This window comes from Tachypleus tridentatus, chromosome 6, assembly GCF_004210375.1.
Source record: "Tachypleus tridentatus isolate NWPU-2018 chromosome 6, ASM421037v1, whole genome shotgun sequence".
In the NCBI taxonomy this organism is placed as follows: Eukaryota; Metazoa; Arthropoda; class Merostomata; order Xiphosura; family Limulidae; genus Tachypleus; species Tachypleus tridentatus.
In genome coordinates this window covers 131405541-131411477 of record NC_134830.1, presented here as the reverse complement: position 1 = coordinate 131411477, position 5937 = coordinate 131405541, and the positions used below count along the sequence as shown (strand labels likewise).

The following is a 5937-nucleotide window of genomic DNA, read 5'->3' as shown; positions in this document are numbered from 1 at the left end:
CGTAGTAAATAACGGAATTATTATTGATTCGTTGAATACCTTAAGGAGCCTGGATTTCTAATTCTTACGTTAAAAACCTCAAGCATTAGTATGTACTTCAAATAAAATATAAGGTACACATTGTTTTAACGTATCAATACTTGTACTCTATAGTGCTACAAAAACTGGGTAAATTGAGAACTTACTTAAAAACTGGTTCTAAAAGAGTTTCTTTTGTATATATGCTTCAAATCATAAGACAAAATATTTTAGAAAAATTTAGATCAATAAACTGATTATAGCGACTGAAACATTTGTTTTTAGGTTTAACTGGGATGTGAAATATCGAGACACTGTTCGTTTGCTTTTGAGCAAAGCTACACGAGGGCTGTCTTCGCTAGCCGTCCCTAATTTAGCAGTGTAAGACTAGAGGGAATGTAGCTAATCATCACCAGTCACCGCCAACTCTTGGACTACTTTTTTACCATCGAATAGTGGAATTGACCGTCACATTATAATGCTCTCACGGCTGAAAGGGCAAGCATATTTGGTGCGACGGGGATCCAAATCTGCGACCCTCAGCTTACGAGTCCAGCGTCCTAACCGCTCTGCCATGCCAGGCCAACGAGAGACTGACTTAGGAAAAACGTCGTAAATATACATACGTTGAATATGAGTCACATGCTGCATACACTAGACAAACAGCGACTTTTCTACAATAGTATGTAACGCATAAAAACACAAGTTTGGTTTTCTTGTCACTTGACAGACCAAAAGGAAAATGGTACAGTAATATATTATTAATCAACGTAATACTGCAAAATAATATTTCATGAAATTATCACTATTTAAAACCACTTCAGAAAATATTAAACTGATATAATTATTATGTTGTCTACCTTAGTGGTAAAATGAACTATTTAATTAAAATTAGATTAAAAAGATATGTTGAATAAAAACTCTAACAAGTAGTTACACGGACATAACTATCTATATTTTAAAACTGGATATAAGAAGGATATATATGTTGGAGAATCACTTAATATCAGTTAAAGATAAATTCACTTAATGTTTGAACTACTCGGGTCAGTCCAGTGCTTTTTACGACTTTCTTAATTATTATAAAATTGCATAACATCCTAAGCTTACGAAACAAACATAGCACAAAAAACAACATCTGTTTCCGAAAAATATCTCGTTCAGATATTCAAAGCTTCTATGAGTGAGTGATATTTGGTTCCTAGTCAATGAAAAGCCTTCCATTCAGTGCGGATGGCCAATGGTAACCGAAAAGTTGCTCGGGGTTTTTCGTCGTAAGGAGGTCAAAGGTTGCACAAGTCATGTTCCGATTGAGTAAACAGTTTCGGCTTTTTTCAGTATAATAGTTGGCAAAGAAAAATTTCAACCTCTGTTCTATTTTCAGTACTGTTTAATACAAAATTTTTAACTGAAATGTTCTGGTTTATTTATTGATAAGTTGATTAATTACAGTATTGTACAAAATATAATTTATATTGATATATTATGAGTTTTATAGTTTTTTTATCTTATATCAGGCGCAAGAAAAGTAATTTATTACAGACATACAGATCCACTCCCTTCGTCCTGATACAAGAAAAAAAAAACAGTATTTATAAACATGCAATCTGAGATCTGCAGTACGTTTCATACTGATTTCATTGTATATTAAACCCATGAACTTGTCGATTTTCTAACGTTAAATATGCACTTTTCTATTAATATTTTTGATCAAGTTTAATTTTTCCCTTTGAAACGTATCTGATGAAACTATGTACATATATCAACTTAAAAATGTAAATTGTGTGTTTTTTACTACTTATGAGAAGAAAAAACCTTAATAGAAAATTAATTCCAAGTGTTGTCGTACATACATATTTCACGCTATTATTACAATAAATGAATGGAAAACAAACATATAATGAAAATAGATTTACTCTTTAAGAATATATAGTAATGACTTCTCGACCTCCACCTCGCACCATCAAAACCCGGTCTAGTCCTTCGGTTAAGACTTCTAGGAATTCCATGTAGTTCTCTTCTCCTTTCTCCATCTTTGGTGGTCCTGGTAAGTTGATGATTATCAACTGTGCTCCATGAGATTTGTTAATAATGACGTCATTGAGCTTCACTGCGGTGTGCATACGTCGGACGTTGCTGTCATCCGGTTTAACGGACATTAACTGGTTAAAGAAATTGTCACTTCTGAGGTTTTTAGTTGGCTCTTCTCCAACAGACTGTTCAGTTGCTTTTTGTGGGTATGATGTTTCTAAATGAGTTTTAATGTCAATAAGAGAGCTCTGCGGTGTGTGCTCAGGACTGCACGTAAAGATAACTGGTATTTGGCTTGTAGCAGTTTCAACATCATGTCGTTCACTCATCAGTGGTACATACACTTCTCCTTCTATTGTGTTGACGTGATGTGCAATGGGCTGAAGTGCATTTTCTTCATATGAAATTTCACTAACACCGAACCGAACTTTATTCTTTGAAAGACGTCGTGAAAGCTGTCGAGTTTCCATTGCTGACTGCACGCTTTTCAGAGTTTCGTGTCTTGTGAGATGTAGCTGCTTAACCATTTCAGTGCGCTGTTCCATCATTAGTGTTCTTTCGTATGTATATGATGATATATCACTATCCACCATCTCAACTACTTCTACATCAGCATCAATGCGAAGATGATACAAAAAGGTTGCAAGATCTTTCTTCATTTGAATGCTGTTATCTTCAAGTTGAGCAACAGTAAATATCCGCAGCCTGCAGTTTTTCCACACTCTGTGCTGCTGAAGTAAGAACGGTATTAGCATCAAAAGACCACCATCTTGAACAATCCACCATACATCGATGTACCCCACTTTTTTCTCAGTACTTTCAGGAAAAACATCCACTCCTTTGAGTACAAGGAGAGCATTTCTACTAACAGAAACAAGACGGATAGTATCGATAAAGACCTTCCACGATCGCTCGTCTGTAGATTGTCTCCACCCATTTGGCCAACCAAGAATAACAGTGTTGTGTTTCAGTCCTCCTAAACCGGCAGTCTGAATGAAATGACTAATGCCATTTGTGATGCTTTTATTCACTACCACTTCAGCAAAACCTTTAATTCTTTCGTTAGTCAAAATCTTCCTGAAAGACTGTTTAGCTGCTTGAGCTTCACCATACATGTCTGCATAGTTGCCTTTTATCACAGAACAAACAAGAATTAAGCCTTTCCCTGCTTTCAACTGAGCAGCAAATGAGATAAGTTTTGGATAACGAAAACTCAAATCTTCATTCAACTCACACAGCACTAAGATCTGAGGCCTCCAGTTTTTGGTGTGTGGCTGACCTTCCTCAAGTCGTAATAGACTGAAACGAGCTGCTGACAATGCCAATCCACGAATACCATCACCCCATTCTTTCTCTGCTCCTCTAAATTCTATGTATTTATAAATACATCCAGCGATAAGCATAGCTCCAAGAGCATAGTACCAGCTGGATAAAAACATAACAATTAAACATAGAACTACACCAAGCAGAGAAAGAGTCCAGTGATAAAACCTAAATCGTGGTCGCCAGTTTGGAGTATGAAGTAAGGACTGTAAAGTACAAGCCAGATTAACAAACATGTAGCACATCAGGAAAAACATGGTCAAAATAGGAGCTATAAAGTCCAAGTTTCCAATTAGTATCCCACATTCACAAATAACCAAAGTTAGAAAAATAGCATACACCGGTTCATTTCTAGAAGAGCTATATTCAAAACAATTTAGAAAAGGAATAATTTCGTCTTTGGCAATGGCCTGCATCAGACGTGGAGCACCTGTCAGTGACTGCAAACCTGCTCCAATTGTTGAAAACAACGAGCCAATAACAATAACTATTGGATGTGGCCAGGCCAGAGCAGCAACAGCTAGTTGTCCACGCACACTTTCACCAAACTTGTCTCGAATAAATAGGTTGTTAAAGGACCCAGCGAAAAGGATAACTCCAGAAAGATAAATTATTGATGTCGTAATCTGAGCTGCCAAAGTCCCAATTGGAATCGACTTTTGGGCATCTTTTAGATCTCCAGATCTATTTGAACCAGCCATGATGCCTGTACAGGATGGAAAAAATATAGCAAGTAAAACTGTGAATGATGACGTAATATCAACGGAAATCTGATTGTATGCTTTTGTTTCATACAAATTAGGGTCCATTGATATTGAAACAATATCTCCTTTGTGTCTGTATCTAGGTTGCACATTGGTATTAAAGGTACCTGAACCTAAACCAGGAATTCCTAACATTTCTTTGACATCATTTTGTAAGAAGTAAGGGTCACACTGAACAGTGTTATTCAGCTCACTGCTGGTCTTACAGTATATGTTGTAGAGAGACCCACTAACGTTTGGATTTTTAGAACATGAAGAAAATTGTTCACTATTTAATATTCGGTTTCCAAGGATACACACTTTCAAATCCTGCCGTCCATTAAAGTTCACAAAAATACCAACATAAACCAAAAGAATAGACACTAACACACATATAAGTGCTATTGGAGCGAACAAACTTACAAATTTAACTCCAATAAAAACAAATGTACCAAGAATTATCAACAGTATTGTTCCATAAACTCTAAAGTTATTGTACATAACATTTGGGTCTTTACCTAAATCTCCAAAGATCGAAAGCTCGGGAAAAATATACAATAAGAAAATCTCCACAGCTCCAGTAATATACATTGCTCCAGCAACAGAAGTTGCAAGATAAAACAAAACTCCAACAGCACCTCCAAATTCTGGGCCTAATGCTCTTGATATCATAAAGTATGAACCTCCTGCTGGAACAATACCATTGGTGGCAATAGCACTCAATGATATGCAAGTAGTGAATGTGACACAACAGCTCAAAAACACTATAAAAAAACTTTCTACCACGCCTGCAGTTCCAACAATCCAGACTAGACGAATAAAGAACAAAACTCCTAATATGTTCTGAATGCATGGAAAGTAAACGCCTGAAATAGTTCCTAAATTGGCTTTTTTCGGAGGTTTAGCCCCAGTACCACTTCCTTCGGTGACGGATGGCACAGTGGCGTTGTAGTTAGCAAGTGTGCTGAGCAGGCTGGCCACCCGTTGATTTTCAGATGTTTCGTCGTGAAAAAGGTACATATTTCTTTCGTATCCTGAAATATTTCCATCTTCAAGAATAGCATCTTCAGAATTATGAGTACGAACATCAGACTCGATAAATTCGTCACCGGCCAAGGAAGTGGCCTGCGATGTTGTCCCACAGCTTACTTCTTCATTTCCCGAAGGAAGGGGATTTTCCTTTGGTTTACTTACTGTAAATTTAGACGACATTCAAAGTGAATTAGATGATGTCTTAAATTGCAGTTACAGTTTCGATATCAGATCTTGACAAACAGAAACTATCATTTAATGTCAAGATGTGAGCAACGAAATCTTCTCGAATGTAAGACCAAGAACGATCGAGGAACGCCGGAAACAACCGGTTATAAAATGAATTCTGCGCATGGTCTTCAAGAGTCGTTTGGAGAAGTATTTCTAACATTTAGCGCCATCTAAAGGTTGCAGAGAAATAAATTAATATATTTTCATAACAACAGCAGAATACAGCTGGCAGTAAGTCTATCTACAATATTTTTATATCTTTATATTTCATAAAATATTCTACAAGAAATGAAAACGAACTCACATAAAATAAATGATGATTGGTTTCTTTGGTCTTGAATTTTGCGCAAAGCTACTCAAGGGCTATCTACGTCAGCCGTTCCTAATTTAGCAGTGTAAGACTAGAGGGAAGGCAGCTAGTCATCACCACCCATCGCCAACTCTTGGGCTATTCTTTTATCATCGAATTGTGGGATTGAGCGTCACATTTAAACGCTCCCACGGCTGAAAGGGCGAGTATGTTTGGTGCGACGAGGATTCGAACCCGCAACCCTCAGAT

The 5937-nt window shown here is 36.8% G+C and overlaps 1 pseudogene; it reads right to left on the bottom strand.

Annotated features, from left to right (window-relative positions):
* Positions 1–1870: 1870 nt before the first annotated feature.
* LOC143253671 (solute carrier family 12 member 4 pseudogene) lies at positions 1871–5463 on the bottom strand (annotated as a pseudogene).
* Positions 5464–5937: the final 474 nt, after the last annotated feature.